General features: G+C 35.8%; 1 protein-coding gene and 1 pseudogene across 2 annotated transcripts in view; one reads left to right on the plus strand and one right to left on the minus strand.

Annotated features, from left to right (window-relative positions):
• Wdr70 (WD repeat domain 70) overlaps positions 1 to 24,883 on the minus strand; it is a 281,334-nt gene that overhangs the window by 58,199 nt on the left and 198,252 nt on the right. The gene's annotated exons all lie outside the window — the stretch shown is intronic.
• LOC125616748 lies at positions 11,264 to 22,264 on the plus strand (annotated as a pseudogene).

Raw genomic sequence — 24,883 nt, forward strand, 5'->3', positions numbered from 1 at the left:
TGCTTTTGGAACAAAGCCAACAGGTGAAAAAGCATGGATTAGTTTTCTGAATGATCAGTGGCATGTGCTCAGTCATCCTATAAGCACCAGCTGGCAATTAGGCAAGGGCCAGACATATGAGAGACGCCATCCTAGACCCTCAGCCACAAGTGAGCTATCAGCTGCAAATGCAATCCAAAGCCCCTCAGAAATCAGCCAAACCTGTTCAGAGGAGAAGCACTGCCCCAAACCACTCAACCAACAGACAGAATCATAAAAAAATAAGAAATGTTGTTTTAAGCCACTAAGTTTTAGGGGTAGTTTGTTATGTTGCAAAAGTTAACTGACACATAAAGAACGTGAACCACGCCCAGCACAGTAAACATTATATGGGTGCATTATTACCAACTTTTTCAGAAGGTTGATTCTTTCTCCTCTACTTAACATTCTACCAAATAATACCCAACATATACTAGTCCAGTGACCCTGTAATTCAAATTTATTCTACTTTATCCATGTCTAATACTTTATAAAAACACTATACTCCTCCTCTTTACATTTTCTGTGCCTATGAGAATTCTCTCTAGCAATGTTTCTTAATTCTTATCATGCTTGGCTTCAGATAACCATTGTCCCTAAGAAGTTGTAGTCTGTTTCCAATGATTTATAGCCATCATTTCTTCTATATATTCTTTGGCACCAACTGAAGTAATTAATTATTATTTCAGTTACAATTATTGCAGGTGATAATATAGAAATGGGACAGGAGAACACTTGGAAATAGTTCAATATTGGAGGACATGCAAAGGAAGGGTTATATTTGAGTTGCTTTTTTTAATGGTACTAGATGAAAGCTCTTTTCCCACATTTCTGACCCTTTCTTTCAAGTAAGTTAGCTTCAGATTATTTTCTTCCCAGGCACACCATTTGAACTTGAGAACCAGTGACAGTCTTAGAGTACAATGTCATAGATCACATATCATGGTGCTTATAAGAGGAACATACTTAATATAGAAAATGAAACTCTGAACTTTTGAGCATGTCTCAAGGAAACAATATGTTTCACGGTAAGTTGACAGTTTTCTAAGTTTCTAACTTCTTTAAAAAAAATTAAGTTTCAGGCCATGTTTTTCTCTTCCTTCCTTCCTTCCTATTTTTCTTCCTTCCCTTCTTTTGAAGAAATAATTTAAAGACAAAAGACAATAAAATATGATCAAAGTCCATTCATCATTCTCCATAATGTAAAAGTGAAATATGAAAATTTTAGAATCCAACTACATTTGCTGACAACCCAGTGAGACACACAACACTGAGAAGAAATAAATTAAGATAAAACGCCGGGGGATTAGAATTGCGGCTTAGTAGTAGAGTGCTTGCCTAGCATGCATGAGGTGTTGGGTTTGATCCTCAGCACCACATAAAAATAAAATAAAGGTATTGTGTCCACCTATAGCTAAATATATATACATATATATGTATATGTATGTATATATATATATATATGTATATGTATGTGTATATATATGTATATGTATGTATATATATTTTAAAAAGACAAAACATTGGATACTCGAAATGATGTACAAGCTGGAAAAGAAGGAAAACATGTCTTTCATAGAACATTTATTGTACCAACTATAAGCCAAGCATTGTGTCAGGTTTGGTGGGAAACTCACACGTGAGAGAGGAGACTGCATTTATGACCAGGGCTGCACTTCCCAGCAGGTTCTCCACTCTCAGTTCCATTTCACTGCTACAACCACTGGGATTCATAACTATGACTTAGCATTTATTTATCATCTGTGTTTGGCAAAGAGATAGCCCAGCCTTCATTCATAACTGGACTATGTTACAACTATATGCCTATTTGGTCATCTCAAACCAGGTGACAGTGTGTGACTACCTAAGGCTCTATCTGATGACCAGCTGGAAGCTGCAGCTGCAAAAGAAAGCTCAGCCACTGAGATATGTGAGTCACAGGCAGAATATGACGCCAGTGCTCTGGAATCTTCTGGCTCCCCATGTGCTTGCAACTTGAAATTCAAGGTGTTTACTTTAGTCTATAAAACAAACCCCTTATGGCTAGGGCAAAAGTTACCTTCACATTAATCTCTCTTCTTATAAACCCTAGCTGAGATCAGCTGGTATACCAGTTAGGCATTCAAGATTTATGTTTCAGAAATCTGGATGTAAAAAAAAAAAAAAATTTAAAGCCCTACAGAGGGCCTGTGCTTTTAAATTTTCAAGAAGGCATGAAATGAAACAGCCTGTCTTTCTTGGACTTTGAGACTCTGATTTATAATTCTGAGACATCATACAGAATCATTTAAAGATGGGGATATTATCTGATTAGACAATTTAAATAACTGGCAGATTTTACTGTTCTGATTTTAAGCAAAATATAATTTTTACTGGGAAAAAATAAGGTAACTAATAGAGAATCTCATATGATATTCCATAGGTCTCCAAATGAGAATATCACCTAAATCACCAAGAGAAATGATTTAAGAAGAAAGTCTTTCCAGAGAGAGAGCCCAAGAGCAGGGTTTCCCAGAGAATGTTTTGTGTAACATCATCATATTGGGGATGGGGGCGGGGGCTATAGCCAAGCAAGCCTGGGAAACTAGAGTTTATTTGCATACCATGGCCTTGTCTTAAAGATTCACAATACACATCAGTATATTAAAAGCCAGAACTTTTAAGTAGTACTCCTGGAATAAATCAACCTCTTTAGCATTTCCAAAGCTTATTTGACTACATTTTTTTTCACATAGCACATACCAGTATGGATGGAACCATTCTCTGAATCTTAATTGGGAAAACACATATCTAGATCAAGGGTTAGCAAACTTCCTGGAAGGAAACAAATGGTAAATATTTAAAGCTGTGAGAACCTTATAGACTGTCACAACCATTCACTTCTGCTATTATAGGATGAATGCAACCAGACAACACACAGATAAATGGATAATGCTATGTGTTCCAATAAAACTTCATTTACAAAAAGAGGTAGCCACCGGGCTCGGTGGCACACGCCTGCAATTCCAGCAGCTTGGGAGGCTGAGATAGGAGAATCTCGAGTTCAAAGCCAGCCTCAGCAACAGTGAGGTGCCAAGCAACTCAGTGAGACCCTATCTCTAAATAAAACACAAAATAGGGTTGGGGAGTGGCTCAGTAGTTGAGTGCCTCTGAATTCAATCCCCAGTACCCCCTACCCCAAAAATGGTGCTGGCTAGATTTGGCCCCAAATCAGCTCAACTTTGATCTAGAAAGAACAAAAACCTGAGGGAAAGACCCTCTATTATTTCTCAGATCACTGAGGTTAATTGGAGGCTTCCTTGTGGTTCAATAACTTATAACCTAATGGTGGTAGCAATAATAGTGATAATGATAACAGCAGCAGCTACATTTATCCAACATGTTGCTATTTAGGGCAGTAAAACATACATTTTCTAATTTCATTCTTTAAAAAAGCCTGCTGAGTTATACATCATTACCTCATTTTATAAACAAGGCTGAGTGAGGCTCAGTGAGATAACTTACCCAAATATATATGGCAAGAAATTGTAAGAGCAAAACCTCTAACCATGGTTCTAACTCAAAATACCCCTTTATGATAAGTTGCCATGTTTCTTCCTTTGGTTGTGTATGAGGGAATGTTATAGTAATGGCCTTCAATGAATCAAGTCTCCGTATATCCTCAAGGCAGACAGTGTACTGAGAGGGATTGATAAATATAACTGCTTTCTCCTTCAAATTACATAATAAGATATTTTACACTATTAAGGATTTCTCAAATATCCTATTAGAAATTCAATCCAAGGCAGACAGTAGCAGTCTTTTATCCAAACAGGAACAGTAAACATCACAAACCGAAGTCATTTGTTATTTCCTCCTAGTTCCAGTCAATGGGAGCTGGTACATAATAATTATAACTAACATTTATTGGGCACCTACCATGGGCTACATACTGTCCTAAGTATATGGTTTCTATTAACCATTTGAATATTTTCAACAGCCTTGTGAGATAAATACTATCATTAGCCTTACTTTCCAGGTGAGTTTGAGGTACAAAAAAGGTAAAGTCAGTTGCCCTAGGTCACATGGCTAGTACATAGTAATGCCAGGATTTGAAACTTGGCAGCCTGACTGGAGGGTCTGCGCTATTGGCCACTAGTGTACACAAAATATACTCTGGCTTTTCTGATTTTAGGCTCCCTTTACTCTGACCGCCATTTGCAAATAAAGCAGGCCCCAACTCTGTTCATATAATACCTTGTTCTTCCCCTACTAGGCCCATTCTCTCACCAACCACTGGTGAAAGGTGAAAAGTGGGTCAGTGCAGCAAGTGTGTTCTAGTGGGTGACTGCTACACCCATTTCTATAAACAGATAAAACTATCACCATGGCTCCATTTAATTCCAGGTTACCAGCTATATTCAGTCTTTAAGCATTGGCTGATTAGCCTTTATTCAAGATCACATCAGAAGTCCCTGAGTAATTTAAAACTTGGTAAATAACAGTGACAAGCTGATAATCAGTGACAAGCTGAAATCCCACTGCTGTGGATTTCCCCTGGCCACCCTTTAAAAGATGTTACCTTTTCTTCTTATCTTTAATTCTTAAGTTTAGAGTGACAGTGTGTGGAGGCTTGGACTGTCTGTATCACATAAGAAACACACATGTGAGCACAAGTGCAGCTCCCAATTCAGCTCTTTAATTTAAGAGGAACTTGGAAACCACCATGCCAACACCGGAAGCGCAGCACCGTGGAATGACCTGCCTAGACAGGAGGGAAAGCCCATCGGTCCCCTCTTTGAAGTCCAGCTGCCTGAGATTCACTGGCAGCCAACCTTCAAAGAGAGCCGATGCTTCCTTCCCTCAGCCTGGCCGCCAAGTTTCCCGGGCAGCTGGGTGATTTAGCCACTCTGCCCAGCTGTCTGTGAACTCTGGCAGGCAGTTCAAGTGAGGGATAGTGAGACGGTAGGGAAGGGGGAGGAGAAAGAGGGATGGCAGGGTGGCGGGCCTAGTGGCGCCACAGAATGAAAAGGATGCTGGGTTTGTTAGAGCCAACCTTATCAAAGTCAGTCAAAAGACTAAGCATCCAAATGGTGCACAATTCAACTGCACTACAAAGCAACTCACCAGTGACCTACTAAGGGATTTTGAGTACACTTTCCTGCAAAAGCTAGTGAACCTAAAATGTATTCTTCTAAAGATGATCCAGTTGCTGCTTTAGAGAATAGTCCAATTTCTACATGAGGATGTAGGGAACCAAGTTGAAATCAGGCATCAAAAATGTACAGTCCTTACCCTCAGAGTTATACAAAAGTACATACAAGAGGAAGTGAGGGGAAAGGGAAAAATAATACAAGGGGGACAAATGAATGTCAGTAGAGGGGGCAGAGAGAGAAGAGGGGAGGGGAGGGGAGGGGAGGGGGGATAGTAGAGGATAGGAAAGGCAGCAGAACACAACAGACACTAGTATGGCAATATGTAAATCAATGGATGTGTAACTGATGTGATTCTGCAATCTGTATATGGGGTAAAAATGGGAGCTCATAACCCACTTGAATCAAAGTGTGAAATATGATATATCAAGAACTATGTAATGTTTTGAACAGCCAACAATAAAAAATTTAAAAAAAAAAATGTACAGTCCTTTACTGATTTTGATTTTCCAGCAGCATGAGTTGATGCTTTTTAGGTATTTTAGGGGGTTGTTTGTCAACTGTGTTGTGGCAACCCTTCTGTTTCCCTGGCAGCCAATAGCTGAAACAACATATCTGTTTCTGCGCCTGTGCAGCAGATGCGTGGAAAAGATGGGCTCATTTAACATAAATACTGCCAATGTGCTATTATGTTTATCCTCCTGAACCACATGCTCAGAGTAGAGAAGAGTGAGCGTTACCAGCTGCAGGTGCAAAAGGGTTGCAGAATGGCTGTGTAGCAAAAACAAACTTTCAAGAGAAGTCTAAGAACAAGATATTGAATTTGGTATAGTGGGAGATTATCAAAGTAACTAGCATATAAGTGAACGTGAAGGAAGAATTGAGGATTCATGAGCAGAAGACTAAATCATCAGCTTTGCATTTTAGACAACTCTGCAAGCTACACGAAGGTAAAGGGGAAGGAGAATGAATGCCAAGAAAAAAAGTGATAATAAATTTCATGAAATCTTTTCTCTAATTCTTTATGATGTAATTAGAAAATGAATGCATGGATGAATTGGTAACATATTTTATAATAACATCAACGAAAGACCTATATATTCAGATAGACTACCTTATCCAGTTACAAACTTATTTTCCTGCTCTTTAGAACTGGAAACTACATGACACAAAGCCTGGTATAGTGGTGCATGCCTGTAATCTGAGCAACCCAGGAGGCTGAGGCAGGAGGATCACAAGTGTTCAAGGCCTTAGCAATTTAGTAAGCCCTTCTCAAAATTAAAAAATAAGAAGACTGGGATGTAGCTCATTGACCAAGCACCCTGGAGTTCAATCCCCAGTAAAGTAAAAAAGAAAAAGAATATGATACAGCAATCAGCATTAATTTCAGTGGCATTAAAAACATATGATCCAAAACTTATAATCTAAATTTAAAAGTATAACACTGCCTATAGAAGAAGCACCAAATAATATTTGCTGAAATTTGCTAATTCTGTGAACATTTATCAAGGCACTAAGACAGTTGTGGGCAGATGGCAAGATGAGAAAAATGGCTCTATACTATCAAGGAGCTCTATCTAAAAAGGGAACTAAAGATAAAAAGAAATATCTACAATAAATTATATAATCTATAATGACAGTATACCCAACTATAGAGTAAAACCAACCAAAAAAGTGTACTTTAAAATGGTAGTATGACGGTGATGGGTTGGAAAGGGAGGAAAGAGAAGCCAGGTAAAGCCTGGTAAGGCTGCTTGGCCATGGTCTTTGAACCATGGTCTCTAAAGTTAAATAGGAGAATTCTAGGGATACAGGACATGTTACCGTGCTAGAGGACTCAGACTATAAGAGACTCAAAAGTGTGAAATAGCATATAACTTGGGAACTATGGGTGGGACTCAATAATAGACAGTAGCAGATAAGACTGAAGAGCTAGAGGTCAGATCATTAGCAGGTTCATATTCTCTTCTACGGAATGTGGATCTTTATCTTGTCGGAACTACTGAACCTATGAAATGTGTAGGATACAGAGGTCAGGTGATCATATCAGTATTTTAAAAAGCCACTCTGCTTTTTTAGTGGTAATAAAAGTAAACTAGAAACGGGAAGCCTAAGCAAAGAGATAAGTCAGACACTTGCAGTGCCCTAGGTGAGAGCCTGAAGCTAGGTAATAGGGAAGTATGTAAGACAGCAATTCAAGTTGTACTCAGTGACTTTGGTAGGGGTGGTTCCAGTGAATTTGTGAAATGAATACAGCAAATAGAATCCACTCTGGGTAGAAATCTGACAATGAAAGAAGGAAGAGTTGGAGGAGGATTCTGTGAAATGAAATAAATGAAAAGCAGAAACTTGAGCATATTTTCTAGGAGCCAATAGGGATGAAAAGGATAAAAATACAGGAAAGGGAGTAACTGATAGAATTAGGTCTCAGAGGAAGCAGGAAGGACATGATCAAATGCACAGGTGAAAGGATTAGTGAGGAGCTAGAAGAAAAAGACCTCTTCCTTGGAGACTACAGGGAACAAGGCTGAGAAACCGAGGTGGGATGAACACATTTATATAAGTGAGGGTTCATAATCCAGTACTTATTTTTTCCATGTGAAGGAAAGGAGGTAACTGAATAGGAATTGGGCTCACAGGCAGAGGGAGGGTTGTAAGATAAACCAAAAAAGAGCTGGGAAAGTTCAAAAACACCCAAAATGATGAATGAATGACAGACCTCACAAGAAGAAAGGAAGAGATTGCTAAAGTGATAAGAACCAAGGAGAAAACATATATTATAAATCTGGAATGGTACCAACCTGCAAAACTGTGGTTTTTCTCATGTTGGACATAGAACCAGAACAAAGGAGCAAAGAAACCACATTGCTGGGATTTCAGGGAAGAAAACAGAAAATAAAGCAATTTAAAAATCTAGGTAAAATTTATATTGTAGAAGTCAAATGATCTTTTGCCTTTTCTTCAAGGATTATATTTCTGAGTTAACTGGTTGAAATTCGCCTTTTTACCTCAGAAGTCAAAGTTGTAGTCAGTGTAATGCAACTTTAACTTAGTGACTCTTGTACAAAATTAAAACCAGTTTCCCTTTTCAAAATGTATAGTTTGTTAGAGAAAACACCCTCATAATAACTAAAAATGAGAATAACAATATTTTGTTTATTCTAAGCATTGCATTAACTTATTTGAAAAAAGCAGTTCTAATTTCACTTTCAATTTGAAGCTAATGTTTACTGATTGCCTTCTAGGTCCATGGCATTGTGTCATGCTTATGAGAACAGATGCAGAATACAAACCCTAGCTTTAAGAAGAAATAAACTATAATTCATATTCTCAGTGTTTTAATATTTTTGCTTGTTCAAATCTTATTGTATTTGATAATGATCCTAAAGATATGACATTTTAATCAAAACCACAAAACAAACAATGACCTAGTAGTAAAAACTAAATGTACAATTAAAGCTAAAAATAAAATTGTATTTTCATCTATTTTCTAATTTGAAGAAGAGAGAAGATAAAAGAAATGAATAGGAATTTTTAACAATCCACAGACATTCAAGAAATTGGGGATTCCAGTTATCTACCACTGGCAGGAGAAGGAAACCTTCCTACACCCCTACCCCTTCCCTATTCAGAGAGAAAAAGGAAACTCGGGACACTTGCTGTTTCCCAAGACTTCCCATAAACATGAATCAGAGTTTGACTGTTATGAAGAAAAGGGCAGAGGAAATCCACGTGTTCTGTCCAACATGGTAGCTACTTACCATATGTAGCTACTAGAATTGTGAAAATGGCTACTGTGATTAAAAAACTGATTTTTAAATTTTGTTTTGGTTTCCATCGAAAAAGTTACACATACTAGGCTGCACAGACAGAAATGCTTCAATTAAAAAAGCAAAGATTTTTATGTGTAATAAAAAAGCAAGACTCAACTATATGAATCTACAAGAAACTTGTTTTAGGTTAGTTTAAAAGTAAAAGAGTGTGAAATATGTTACACCAGGCAAAAACAAATCAAAAGAAACCTGAAGTAACTGTTTTAGAGGACAAATGTTATTATGTAATGATGAAGGGGCCAATTCAGCATGAGACATAATTCTAAATGTGCGTGCACCTAATAAAAAGCCTTAAAATACAGGAAGAAAGGAACTGAAAGAAGAGTAGACATATCCACAATTATCATTTATATTTCAACATTCCTCTCTAAGTAACTGATAAAACAAGTAGACATAAATTTAGTAAAGATAGAGGAGACATGAGCAATACTATCAAACAAGTTGACCTAACTGACATTTATAGGACACTGCATCCCAGACAGAATACATTATTTTCAAGTTTAAATGCAACGGTTCCTGTGACCGACTATAGTCTGGACCAAGAAATATGCAAATCTTTATAAATTTAAAAGTTTTGAAACCATGCAAAGTATATTCTCTGACCATAAAAGAATTAAAATTGAAATCAATTAATAATTTAGAAAACAAAAATATTTGGAAATTATGCCAAAAACTTCTAAGTATTCCACAGCTCAAATGAAAAATCACAACAGAAAATATTTTATATTTATTAAAAAAATGAACAAAAAGTCAAATTTGGAGGAATTTTTATGAATGAAATGTGTCCCCCAAAATTCTAACACCCAAGGCTTTGATATCTGGAGGTGGGGCCTTTTGGGAATGATTAGGTTTAAATGAATTTATGAGGGTAGCCTCACAAAGGGATCAGTGTCCTTACAAGAGAAAGCAAGACCAAAGCCTGCCCCTCCCCCACTTGGTTATGTGTGGTCACAAAGAGGAGACCCTCTACAACCAGAAGAGGCCTTCAGCAGGAATCAAATCTGCTGGCACCTTGATCTTAAAGTCCCCAGTGTCTAGAACTGTGAGAAATAAATATCTGTTGTTTAAACCACAGTAACTATGGTATTTTGTTATGGCAGAGTGAGCTATGACACAAAGTTTAGAGAAGAATTTAAAACATTTAATGTATAGATTAGAAGACAGGTTTCAAAAGTCCTAAGGTTCTACTTAAAGATATTAGAAAAGGAGCATAGAAGAAAGAAAGAGAAAAAAATCAAAAGAGTAGAAGGCACTGATGAAAAGGCCCAAGGCAAGGGGAGGGGAGGAGGGGAGGGGAGGAGGGGAGGGGAGAAAGAAAGGAAGGAAGGAGAGAAAGAAAAGAAAGAGGGGAGGGAGGGAGTGAAAGAGAGAGGGAAGGAGAGAGGAGAAGAAAGGAGAAAAAAGGGAAGAAAAGAGAGGAGGGAAGAGTGGGGGGAATGCAAGAATTAGAAACTGAAATCAAGCATACCATTTAAAGAGTATCATAAAGGTGCAAATTAAACAGAAATCTATCAAACATTTACTTCATTGGTTAATAACAGATCAAGACAAAAAACATCAGTGCTATTACTTTATTATAGTATATCACAAACAGCTAAGATGTATTAACAATCTGTTATTAATAATCAAGTACCTTAAAATCTGTGTATGTGCCAATAAAGAATTAGGACATGCTTTTCTCCCCCCTCAAGAAATTAAACAAGTCTCCTAAATCACTTTCTAAGAATTAGTTGAAGGGAAAGTGATGCAATGAGTTGTGTACAGATTATTAAGATTCCTTCTATCAATAGAAAATACGATTAATACTAAAGAATCTTCTAGTAAAGAGATCATACACTGGCCCAAATGAAAACTGTCTAAGCCACTTCGTCAGGCTCTCCCTTTATTTAAATGATGGTCAAAGAGAACATGAGAAGACAAAAATGGAAACATTCAGTTTTATATTAAAACAAAACATAAACCAAGGCTGGCAAATGGTTGGAGGATGGAAGGGGCTGTCAGCCTATAATCTGGACTTTTGACCATTTGCAGATTTCATATTACTTATTATCTCATTTATTAATTTGCCCACTCTCTATATACACATTTGGAGCACCTAAGCACTTTTGAAGCTGGGGCTAGCTAGGCTAGCTCCTATTTAGGGGAACCCACAGTGGCATGTACAAGGTGCACCCTAAGGGCTCTCGCAGGGCTGAGAAGAAATGGTGTGTTAGCTTTTCATCAATGTGACCCAAAAACCCCACAAGACCAACTTAGAAGAGGAAAAGTTAATTTTCGATCATGGTTTCAGAGACTCAGTCTATGGTCAGCTTGTTCCATGGCTGGGCCCAAGCTAAGGCTGAATGGAGTGGCAAGGGGGCAAATGTGCCTTTCCAGGGTACACCCCCAGTGACCCATCTTCTTCAGCCACATTCCCACCTGCCCACAGTTATCATCCAGTCAGTCCATCCAAACTAGGATGGGTTGATTATATTACAGCTCTCATAATCTAATCATTGCACCTCTGAATATCTCTGCATTCACACAGGGGCTTTGTGGGGACACCTTATATCCAAACCATAACAGGAAATGACTTAACTCTGCCCAGGAGGAATGAATGTCTTTACAGAGGTGATGACATATATAAGGGGGATTTGAAGGATAAACAGAAGATCAACAGACCAAGCAAATGGGCAAAGCATATTATAGCAGAGGAGGCAATATTTCTAAGGTAAGGAGTGGGAGAGGGCATAGTGTATTTAGAAATGACAAGCTATTGTTCAATGGTGATTTTCATGCTGCCCCTTCTCACGCATCTAGGACTACAGAGTTTCCATTGAGAAGCTATCTTCTGTGGATATATGTCTTACTAACTAGTATCTACAACATTTTGTGAAAAAAATGAGAGCATATGTAATTAAATATTTTCCATTTTCTGTATGAAACAGAGATAGCATGGGAGCATTAATCTATAATCACAGTAATCTATGTTCATCAGCTTAAAAACTCACATTTGATTAAAAATAATGATTCACCTAAACAATAAAAAATAAGTTTGGGTTTCCCTCATCCCTCTACATAATTTTTAGCCCTAATTCCTTTTCAAAAAGTTTTTGTTCAAGTATAAACACATTAATTATGTAACTACAATGAGTGACATGATCAAGGTGTGTGTACCGTGGTATTTGTTATGACAGAGGGTATCAGTGAAAGTAGGCAGCATTTTTTAAAGGAAATACAATAAAATGTTATGCTTTTAAAATTTAGATTTGAAGACATTACAGTTTCAGTGGAAGACAGATTGACAAATGCTGTTGCTCCATATCGACACTTAATTGGCTCTTCCATTCATACCATCTCACAATTACTGAGTTTCTACTGTAAGAGAAGCACTGTACTTTTTCATACTTTGAGGAGCAAGATGACTACATCAGGGACCGTAACTGCAGAGATCTCCCAATCTTACAAAGGAGACAAAGGCATATAGGTGTGAATAACAAAGAATGAAATCACTGCTTTGGTTACAAGATATAAACAATAACTTACCTTACAGGACTGTTTATTAAGCACTTACTCTGTACCAGGACTAGGCTAAGTCCTTTACTTATTTCATTTTGTTTTCATATCCATTTCACAAATGAGAAAATAGGTTATATGCTTAATTAAAGCCAGGATTTAAATCTACACAGTCTGAATCTGGGATCTGATCTTTTATCTATATCTGACACAAAATGTTTGGGGTAGAAAGAAAGAAGCAATCATTCTTCTCCCAGTAGACTGATTGAGAGAGAGAACTCAAGAGACCTGTACCTTGGAGTATGGTTTTCCATGGCCATGGGAGGTGGGAGGAACTCTCAAGGATGAGGAAACTACCCACTCAAAGGTATGGAGGTGGGCAAGTTTACAGCATGTTTTAGAAACACATACACACTGTTCTGGTGAGAATATAAAAATGCACAATGGGAGAGAAGACTTACTGGAGGAATTAGATTACAAACAACAGCCTACACAACTTTACTTGGTGCCACTGCAGCAATGGCCCCACCAAGGATGTGGTCTCCAGGAACTGTCTTGTCCCCAGGATCATCTCAGCCAAATGAGTCTCAGCTTTCTCACTATCAAGACACACTTAGTAGCATTCTCTTCAAATCAGCACAAATGAAGTTGGAGAGGGATCTATTTAGAGATAAAAGGCCCTCTCTCTTTCAAAGCTAATGGGAAGTAGCCAGTTAATTCCTTTAACACTTTGCACCTATAAAAATAAAGCCTATTCTGTTGTTTGATGCTCTGAAAGCCCTCAAGGAAGTCTTGTTGAAGGAAGTGTTGCTGTTTGAGGCAGGATTAAAAAAAAAAAAGTGAGTGAATGGGCAGTGGAGAAAGATAAAGGAGAGTTTATTTCCCTCCTCAAAATAGGGAGGGAAGCATATGAGAGAGAGTATGTGAAAGACCAAACACATGCATGGTTTTGCCCTTATATGTCTGCCCTCCCCACCTCCCATACCCACTACCCCAAGAGTTTAAGAATGCACAGGGTTTCAATTATCTACCGGGCAAACAATCCCCAAATTTCACTCCGTTTCATACCTTGCTCTCACGAAGTCTTTTATGTCTAATGATAAATGGACATCTTTATTTAGATATACTATCATCACCTCCAAACAACATTCCTAGAACTATACTCATACATCTTTACCTCTAAACCTGCCCATAATCTTGACTTTTTAAAAAATTCATTTAGTTCATTTCTCAGTCACTAAGCATTATCTTTGACTCTGACCAAGTATTCCTTAACATCATCTTTCTCTCACATCCAGTACCTCCTTTTGGTGACTAATATACGTCTATACCCTCGGAACTACCAATACATGTTGATAATGACATAGTAAGTGAATCATGCTGAATGTGTATGAGCTTCACCACTTACAAAGCACTTTTATATTTACTATATTTCATGCTTAAAACAACCCAGTGATACAATTAGGAAAGACCCTTGTGTCATGTCTATTTTCCAGACACAAAATCCACAAAGGACTGTAAAGAAAAACTTGAATGTCACCATCTCTTGGAAAGACTTCCATCTTCCACTTTATACTTTGCCTAAGCTATTCTCTTTGGAGAACTTGTCTCTTTCCTTTCTGCCAACCTTATAGTTATCCTGAATGTCTTAGTCCAAGCACTTGTCCTACATGAATCTCTTCTGGTGATCACACAGAACTATTTTTATAATATATTTTTAAATTTTATTTTCATAAAGTAGGGCATAGAACTTTGTTTTTAAGAAAGTTTACCACTGAAAATTCACATTGTGTAGTTTTACCTCATTTCTAAATGATTTCTAAAGGTCATTTAAAAAATCCCTTAGTGGCTATTGACAAGTTATTAATGAAAACCAAACTGATATCATAATAGTAACTAGTAAGAGCAAAATTCAACAGGATCAATGCAATTTAAAAGAGACAAAAATAAAAAATGGTAGAGAAAATTCTTGCTCCAAATTATCATTTTTATATATGAAATAATATCTTCATATTTGAAAATTTGTTATTTTTCCTTTCAGTAAGAGAAATTTAAAATTCCATGAATAACAAACTACAAAGAAGTTAAGTAGTACTCAACTTTATAGAGTTGTTTAATTCAAAACTGAAGAAATATTCCAATCTACTATTTTTGTCCATAAACTCAAGATGATACATAATTGGTGAAGAGAATGTCTGCTGATGTTTTAAGTTGCCAACAGATTACCACTAAAAGAATAGCCCTCTTTCTCTGGAAAATATTATTCTAAAAAGAAAAAATGTTATTTACTAATTCAAGTCAATATAGGGATTCATCATGTGAATTTCTAAGTTATGGCATCACTCTAGGGTGGATTAGCTGCATAAGGATAGATGAAAACAGAAGGAAATTCAACATGCCTGAAAGACCTGGTATGATATACTGTCTTTCCTGAAGAGAACTGCAAGGGCTTCGAGCTGGAGATAGAGCATGGACAACAAGACAGACTAGGTCCCTGCTCTCATGGAGCTCACAACACATCCTGAAGTAATTTGTCCTCTACTTTGGAAGTGAAATACATAAAATACCATGCACACCTATTTACGTTATTTTAACATTAAATTTAAATATACAAAATTGCTGAGCCTCATTCCATATGAGACTTTTTCCTATAACTGATAAAGGACATGCCCCTATGTACGCCCCAGCCTTCTCACACAAACATACACAGACACACACACAGACACACACACACACACACACACCACCCATATGATGTTATAGCATTAGCACAGACTGGTGCTCATGGTACTCACTCTGAAACATTCAGAGATAAGCCACGTCCTAATATTGTATAAGAAGAGAAGAAATGATATTTTAAACATCTTCCATAAAAACAGACAAAAGAGGGGATTAAAAGAAGCAAATAATTAAAACCTGCAGTAAGACGATGAACTGTTATTATAGTTTTCTTTAAAGAATCAGTTATAGGTTTAAATTTTTGGTTTCTATTCTATCTAGTTTGGAATCCAAATCTAGACACATTAAGGTTTTAAAATTATTATTTTAAATAAAGATGTTTTAAAGATATTTCAATGTACAAACTATTAGCAGCAGCTCTGCTGATACCAGAATACCCAGGAAGGCATTATTAGTACTATTTTACCAAATAATGAATTCCAATTGAAGAATCTAAATACTCGTAAAAATATCAAACAAGTCGGATTTGGGTCAAATATTCTAACTATAAATTCTACAACAAAGGTACATCTGAATAAAACTAAAAGAATGCCCTCTTAAAAGAATGCAGAGACAAATAATAAAAACTGAAGTTTCAGGCGGCTGGGGTGTGGGCTCAGAGGTAGAGCGCTTGCCTCCCATGTGTGAGGCAGTGGGTTTGATCCTCAGCACCACATAAAAGTAAATAAAAGGGCTGGGGATGTGGCTCAAGTGGTAGCACATTTGCCTAGCATGTGTGAAGCACTGGGTTCAATTCTCAGCAACACATAAAAATTAAAAAAAAATAAAGATAATGTGTCCTCCTAAAACTAAAAAATAAATATTTTTTTAAAAAGTAAATAAAAAATAAGAATACTGTGTCAATGTATAACTAAAAAATAGTTTTTTTAAAAAAAACCTGAAGTTTCAGGAATCTAATAAGAAACATCTCTTGATGTTGGAGAACACCAAGTGGAACCAAAAGTTCATAGTCATGTTCCTGACTTTCAGGAGCACACTCATAGCAAAAGTACAATTTTTTTTTTCATGAGAGAAGTATCGACATTCAGTCAATACTAAATGACACAGTTAATGTGTGGACATGTGGATACTTACCTGATGTAGGAGAGCATGAACTAGGGAAAATGACCAGATGAGTTTAAGAGTATCACAGGCAAAATACAAAGACAGGACACTTGTTCCAATTGGTAATTGTTTGGTATTTTGTTTTTGTTTTTCATAAATATAAAGCTCCTAAGTTCATTTTAACATACAGGCATAGCTTAGTAAGACTGCAAGTATCAACAGGTTTTCAAAAGTAAAGGTGTTATTTTTCTCTTATGAAATACAAGCTACCTGGAAAAGCGAGTACTAGCTATGGTTTCAGGTCTCATGAAAAATTTCACAAGGTTTGGGCAGGTAGCCTTGCACCGAGGTATCTGGTTACAGTCTGCATAGTGTCATGACAGTCACATTATATAATACATGGCTGGAAAAGACCTTACCTATTTCACTACTACTTAATTTTTCTATAACTGTTTAATGGCAACAACCACTGAAACAAAGATTTAGCCTTTGTAAAGAAATGCTAAAAAAGGGAGTTTTTCTTATTTTATCTTTTCATTTGGGTAAGGGTAGAGACATTTTAGAAAAATCAAAACATTATTTCCCAAAGAAAGTCACAAAATTGAGGCCTAAAACTTTTTTTTTAACTATAATGTTCATTTACTGAGGAGCAATAACTTACCTCTTAACACTATATTTGGTAGAAGGCCTGTTACTTGAGGTTTAAGATGTCTAGATTTACCAATTTACTAGCAAACAATCTTTAAGAAAATATATCCTATATACTTAATGCTCACTAAAAAGCAACCAATCCTCCTCCCCCTGAAACACTATGAAATCAATGCAAAAATCAGTTTTGAATCATAATTTTATAAAAAACTGAACAATAGTATTTATTTAGTAAAGAGTTTAATTTATTCTCCCATTTATAAAACTGATAAAATTAAAATTAGAGCTGGCAGTAAGTAAATGAATCTCTGAATTATTAAAGACATAAAACATGTTCGTGATGAGTATTTATTGCTCTCTGGTTACTTTCTTCCTATGCCACTCTTCTTATTACTTTCTCTGTCTCTTAGGTAAGCAGGCAGAGGTAGCTGTCTCACTTTGTCAGTCGTCACTATGTACTCCTAGGCATTGTGCTTCCCTCGGGATTCTCTTTTCTGATTCTAATTATATAACTATTTCCTGGTTGTCACATGTACCTGGTATGTGTCATATCTGGACAGTTTCATGCTGGAACTATTCTTTTTTAGATCATCTTAAATGGGACCCCTTAAATATCTGAGTATAGAATTATAATCTATATGCTCATTTTCAACTGTCATCTTATTTTAAATTTTGACAACAGAAATCAAGATTATTATGTCAAACTTAAGTAACAATAATGAGAATATAATTCTTATTTTCTAATCCTAAAGAATTTAAATTTTTCTCAGTAAATTAAGACGGTGAAGAGATAAAGAAAGATAAAGAAAGGAAAGGAAGAATAAATGCTATTAAGTATCTAAAAGAAAAAAACAGAATTAATACAGGAACAGAAAAGCAGAGGAGAGGTGGAGAGAACAATGCAATAGACTAAAGGAACTTAAAATGGGAAATTAATTCTCACCAGATAGTTGATCTTGAAATAAATATTCATTAAATGAGTTTTACTAATAAAGAGATACCTACCTGCTCTAAGAAAACAGAGACCACACTTTTTGGCAATTGTCCTTTTGAAATTCCTATAGGTATATTAAAATAAAACATTATACTGAAAGTTACAAAATCTGAAGCTTTTAAAGTTACCTTTAATAATATTTCATCCCCACAGATAGCCCATAGACTAGGCCTTTCTAAAATAGTGGGTATATAATAGTGGGTGTAAAAAATAAAATTCTATGCTACTGTAGAATAAACACTATTGGTATTTAGTCATCAATACCTCTAGCAGAAAAATGAGCCTGATGTATTTACTTACTAGAACTAGGCAGCTATTATAGTGGAATAGAGTCTGGAATAGAAATTCTAAGTATAAGAAAGGATGTTACGAATTAGAGAAATAAAAGAGAAAAGGTTGAAGGTCGTGTTCTTTAGTGGTTTGTAGTGCTGGCAGAACTAAGAAAAAAAATAGTTCCAAAAGCCAACAGCAGTTTTCTTATAATGAACAGAGTAATAGAAAACAAGTGAATTGGCAATTATGCTAACTCAGTGAGGCAGACTGTGTTGAGGGTGTAGACTTCAATATCCTCAGATTCTACTGTCCTCTGGTTGATGAAAAGTCACTCTGTAGAATGTTAACAGTACCTCCCTATACTCCAATTTTATTCAATTGAGCATAAATTTTGTACTTTTTAACTATTTCATATTTCTAGCTTAGATTACTGATAGAAGAAAAGTTCTAATTCTTTCAGGAGACAGAAAAGCACCAAACTTGTTTCCTTAATTTCATCCTTAAAATAACTGGTGATTTTTCATTTCATACAGTATTTCCAAATTTGGAAGGACAATTTAAAATTTCCTGAAGTCAAGAATAAGTGCTGCTTTAAGATCAAAAGGTAAGCTAATACAGAGAGCAAGTATCTGCTCAGAGTTTAAATCCAAAGTATGACCTACTTTTAAAACTTCATAGCCTAGAGGAAAAAGTCTTTAGATCTAAATGTCAGCATGTTCTTTTAAAATTATTATTGTGATTATTTTTAACTCTAACATTCTCTCAATGAAAAAAAAACACACAATATAGTCTATTTATCAAAAACTAGTGAATACCACATCAGAAAGAGAGAAACATATCTACAGAAAACTTATGAAAAAAAAAATGTAGCAGCACTGACAATTGACCAGAACCCTCGCTACCATATTCTAAATGGTATTTAAGTTAAAATAACAAGATTTCAATGGAATAGTTATCTGTGAAGTTTAAATGAAATAGTTACTTGAGAAGTTCTTAGAATTTTTTAACTAATAAATTAAGACAAAGCAATGAAAACCTTTAGTTTTTCAAGGTTATTACAATCACAGTAACTCTCTATAAGCACTGTATAAGAAAAAAACACTTCTAAAAATATAGATTTCAGAAGCATAAAATAAAAATAAGAACAACAACAACACCAAATTTCAGTGAGTTGTGGTAAGAAATAGATGAAATAATAAATGTAAAGAGCTCAAAATACATCTGATACCCAAAAAAGATCAACAAATAATAGCTATTCTTTTATTTTGATATGACATAGATAATTTAAAAGTAGGTGAGTACTGAGAAACAGTTGCCAATATTATTAATCTTCAGGATATGTAAATAAGTCAAAGATATTTTTCAAATCAAAGGAGCAACCACTTTGTCACCATAATCACCACCAAAGAGTGTTGTAGAACCAAAGTCAAAAGAGCTGCTGCCCTGAAGACATCTATAATCCAAACCAGAGGACACCAGCCTCAACTCTTTGTTGAGTAATGATAACCCTATTCTCAGAAGCTCATTATAGATTAGAGGTGATTTTAGTGATCAGAAGTGATAATCTAAATTAAATTGGATTTTAATTCACACACTTCTATAGTACACATGGAATTCATTCAGCCTCAACCAACATGTAAAAGGCTAGAGCCCCTGACAGAGAATTATACAACAAACTTTGACAAGAAAGAACACAAGAGCCAAGAAAGTAAAGGAATTAAGACTTAAAATTCATATGTAAATAAATTTCTCAGGGCAGAGTTCCTGGATCTACACATGAGATAGAAAAAGTACTTAGAGAGTAATTTTAAACTTTCCTATCTTACCAGCAATCCCAGAGAGAACTCTGGCTTTCCTTTAACAGACTGCTAACTGACTACAATAAAAATTTGAGGAAAGTTCTAATGAGTCTTCAGAGATAGAAAATGATGTTCTTATCCACTGGGAGGTAATGGTCATATTATACTAACTAAAACTGCCTCGCTAATTCTTAGTCACATAATCAGAACATTGACATTGTGGGGTAATTTCTCAGGTTTTTCCACTACAGTGTTATGAAATCTTTCTCCAATAGGCAACTAAGGAAAGAATTTCAAAGCACTGACATAACAACGATGCTGTTTATTATTTAAATAAATAATCTCACTGGGTTTGTTTTTATGTTTTCCATTTCTTCCAAAAGTTTTAGCTTGCTCATCCATTGGGCAGGCAGTAAATAGCCTAATTTTGTTCACTGGGAATTAAATTATCCATTTAATCAAGTTAGACCTTTTTTTAAAAGAACCATGTGTATTACATTATTCTAGAAATACTTGAAGATAACTAACAAAAGCTAATATTTTAATCTTCTTTATGAAAACAACAGATCCATTACCTTCTGAAGTCCATGTGAGATATCACTTTCGCCTGTTAGCAAATGAGCTAAAAATTCCTGTGCTGAATAGATTCCAATAACTGTCAAGAATAAAATTGTTTCACTAATAATTCACAAAATCTGATCTTAGATCATAGTATCAGTGTGAACTGTCTCCTACAAGATATATGCTACAGAGGTTCACCAAAAGAAAAGGTACTACTGACAGGAAGAGGGTATCAGAATTTGGCATATTCAAGTCAATCAGGACTTAGGACCTCATCAGGGGAAGATGGACAAGCAGTTGCCTTAGTTGGCACTGTTTGTGTGTTTGGGTAACATATACCAATCACACACTATAGACACAGTTCTCAGAAAACTAGTAATTGTTCAAAACATTTCGGATAGCTGAAGGACAGATAGTGCAGTGACATGCACATATCCCCATGAAATAGAAAACCCTCTTTTTCACTGATGGCAGAACTGCATGAAGAAGCATGGTGTTCCCATGAACCACACTGCCCAGCAGATCAACCAAGAAGAGTTCACCACATTTGATCATATTCTAGTATGGATGAAAGCAATCTGAGAGATCTGAATAGAAAAAAAGTAATCAAGTTAAAGACTGTAAAAGTTAAAACTGAATTAGTTGGGAAGTATGATCTACAAAAATAAAACTCTACTCCAGGAATGACTCTGATATTGAGGCAGTGTACCAGCAATAACCAGGTGCCACAGAGTGTTCCTGGAGAAGACCCAATAAGGAGAGGTCCATGCCCTGATGAAGGACAATAGCTACTCATGCCTATGCTAAGGCTCTGCATTTTCTTGTGTCCTGAAGTGTAATATTGTTCCACAGCCCAAGGACCCACCCATTTCTTTAGTTGACTTATTGTTTCTTATCTTTAAAAAAATTGTAAATGGAAAAAAGCTATATTTGGAAAAAGTTAAAAATCTTTGATTCAGAAAATTTGTGGGGAATATTAAATGTTCTTAGCCCAGCTGAATCTCCAATTTCCTCCAATACTAAAAACAGTGGAATTGGGGCTGGGGTTGTAGCTTAGAGGTAGAGCATCTGCCTAGCATATTTGAGGCGCTGGGTTTGAGCCTCAGCACCATATTACAGATAAAAATAAATAAATAAATAAATGTATAAAAAATAGTGGAATAAACAACATATAGAACAACAAAACAGAACATAATGAAAGAAAACATGACTTGATGGTCCAGGTCAACATCTAAGCCCAGTGAGACTTAGATAACCTAGTCTACTTTGTGAGTAAAATTGTGTCGACAGCCCTCTGCTCACCTGTGCAACCTCCCTTATTCTGCCTTCGAGTTCTTTGTTGAGTAATGATAACCCTATTCTCAGAAGCTCATTATAGATTAGAGGTGATTTTAAGTGATCAGAAGTGATAATCTAAATTAGATTGGATTTTAATTCACACACTTCTATAGTACACATGGAATTCATCATTAGCACCTTTAATATTTCTTGATTCTTGTTTTTTTAGATTATTTCAAGGGAAGTCAGCTTATTTGAACTACTTTGCCCTTGAAAATTTAATTATCCAGAAAGAAGAACCTTTATGCTGGTTTATCTTATGGTCACTTGAGGAATATGTCTGTTTTACATGTTCATGTAACCTAAATGTTAAATACAAATTGGCTTAGGTGGGGAGATTTATTTTTTAAGTACTGGGGATTGAACCAGGTACTTTACCACTGAGTCACATCCCCAATCCATTTTAGTTTTTATTTTGAGTCAGGATCTCACTAAGTTGCTTAAGGCCTCACTAATTTGCTAAGGCTGGCCTCAAACTTGTGATCCTCCTGCCTCAGCCTCCCCAGTTGCTAGGACTAAGGAGTACACCGTGTCCAGTGGGAAAAAATAATTTTAAAAGCTGGAAAAGGTTCTATTATATTGGCTAAAATGTTTATATGTATTTTCATCAGCATTAATAAACTTATAAGCAAATATAGGTAATTTCTGTGCACTTTGAGATAACTAATCTCAAATTCATTTATATATTTATATCAGGAAAGGCTGTTTTCAAAATCAACTGAGAAACTATAAAAATACAATTAAGATATTTAAAAAATCAATCAGAAAACAAACATAAGCTTCTAAGCTAATATGATAATCAAAACAATACTACCTGGTAAGTACTGCTCTAAGCACTTTGTGTGTATAGGTTTGTGCATATGCTTTAGTTCTCCTAATAAGTCTGGGATAGATATTATTATTATCCCCATTTTATAACTGCAAAATCTCAATTAGTTAATAAGTGACAGAACCTGGATTTCAATCCACATATGTCTTCAGAGTCCACACTATTAACCACTGCACTATGACTGAAACTCAACTCACTAGTTCATAAATATTTATGAAATACTGAAAGGTATACACAATCCCAGATAACTCTTGCAACATAAATTCATTCTAGTGGAATAGAGATAGAAAGATACTATATCTAAACTTCTGTATATCAATATATATTGATTGGAGTTCTCAATTGTAGCAGAAAACTAGAAATCCCCAAACTGCTGGGAGAGCTACAAAACCAAGTTCAGAAAACCTGTGAGAATAAGGAAGGCTTGGCTCAGATAGCAGTCAAATTTAAGACCCAGGACTAGCCTGGAGCTTAGCACTGACACCCCACAATGGGGATGTGACACTACTAATGGCACTGCTGCCCCTGAAAACTGGATGTTGCCACCACTCCTGCTGCCACACCAGAATGCATTCTTCCCTCTCACCAGCTCCTGAATGAAAGCGCAGAGTTGGTGGATTGGATTAGCCAAGCCTAGGCTGGAATACTTGCATTCTAGTTGCATAAAGGAGACCCTGGAAAGTCAGCATTTGGCCTTTTTGGCTTTGGGAGTTGGAGCTGTGCTTTGCTTCCAAGACTTGTGTGGAACCCACTTAGAGGCACAAGGAGATGTATCTACACTCTAGAAAGTCACTTTTAAAAGGTGAAGCATTTATACATAGGCTTCTTGAATGTCTTTCTATTTTAAGCTTTTACTAATCCTTAGAGATATTAAAGACCAAAAGTTTACCTCTCTATTTATTAACTAGATCTTCTTACTGTCCTAAAATTATTTCTTTCAAGAAGCTATTGAGGTTAATATCCCCAGGCTTAATGGGTGGGTGTGTGGGAGAAGAAGGTTCATGTGTGCTCACTTAACATGTTGACACCAAAGCTGTTTCAAAAACATTTAAAGGTTAAAATACAATTTGCATCTCTTTAATGTAATTCTATACTTATATCAGTTATTAAAAATATTACAGAATATTCCCATATATGTGGCTAACCAACTTCTAATGTTAATGTCTACCATAACTGTAAGACAAGTACTGAAAATGCAGGAAATTAACACTGATAGAATTCTATTAACAAATGTATAAACTTATTCCAATCTCAAAAGTTTTTCCACTAATGTGCTTCTTCTGGTTCAGACTGAATCCAGACCACACTACCTTTAGTTGTCATGTCTGCCTAGTGACCTTCAATCTGGGAAGTTTAGGACTCTGACAAGTGTAACGAGTACCAGATGGTTTGTTTTACAGACTATTTCTCAAGTTGGACTTGTTTGATGCTTTCTCTTTATTAGGGTGAGATTTTACATTTAGCAAGAATGTAAGAGAGGTAATGGTATACCTTCTGATGCACAGGAGGAACTATGTGATGTCAATATGTCCTATTATAGGCAACATCTAGTCACTTGGTTATGCTGGTGTCTGCCAAGTTTCTTGAGTGTAATGTTACCAATTCTTCCTTTGTTGCTGATAAATATCTTGTGAGAAAATACCTTGAGACTACATAAACACCCTGTTTCTCATCATGCCTTTGCCTAACAAATTTGAGCATTCATCAATGATTCTTGACTGAATGATTATTACTGTGAAGTTTGCGTCACAGTGATTTTTCTATTTCTATCATTCTGTCTATAATTATTAATTGGAATTCTATTATAAGTAAGAGTTGTTTCTTCTCTTTAGATAATTTATATTAGTATTTGTTCATGGAAATTTAATTTATCCTAGGGGTATAGTTCATAGACTTATCACCATTGAGAGCTCTTGAAAGTGGTTCCTATGTCCTTTTGACACATCCCCATCATTTTTCAAATCTACTTTAATTTATTTTGATTGACTATTAGCATTGGGAAAATATATTCCAGAGTGAACTCTATCAGACTTAATTCCTTTATTAATTATCTCTGCAGAACAAATAAACCATTTCTAGTCTTATTCCCTTTTCATTTTGATTTTACTGAATTTTTTCTCATTGAGATTTATTCTTCCATTTAAATACACTGAGAATTTCTTTGTGTGTGTGGCCACAGC

This window comes from Marmota marmota, unplaced genomic scaffold, assembly GCF_001458135.2.
Source record: "Marmota marmota marmota unplaced genomic scaffold, marMar, whole genome shotgun sequence".
NCBI classification, from domain to species: domain Eukaryota; kingdom Metazoa; phylum Chordata; class Mammalia; order Rodentia; family Sciuridae; genus Marmota; species Marmota marmota.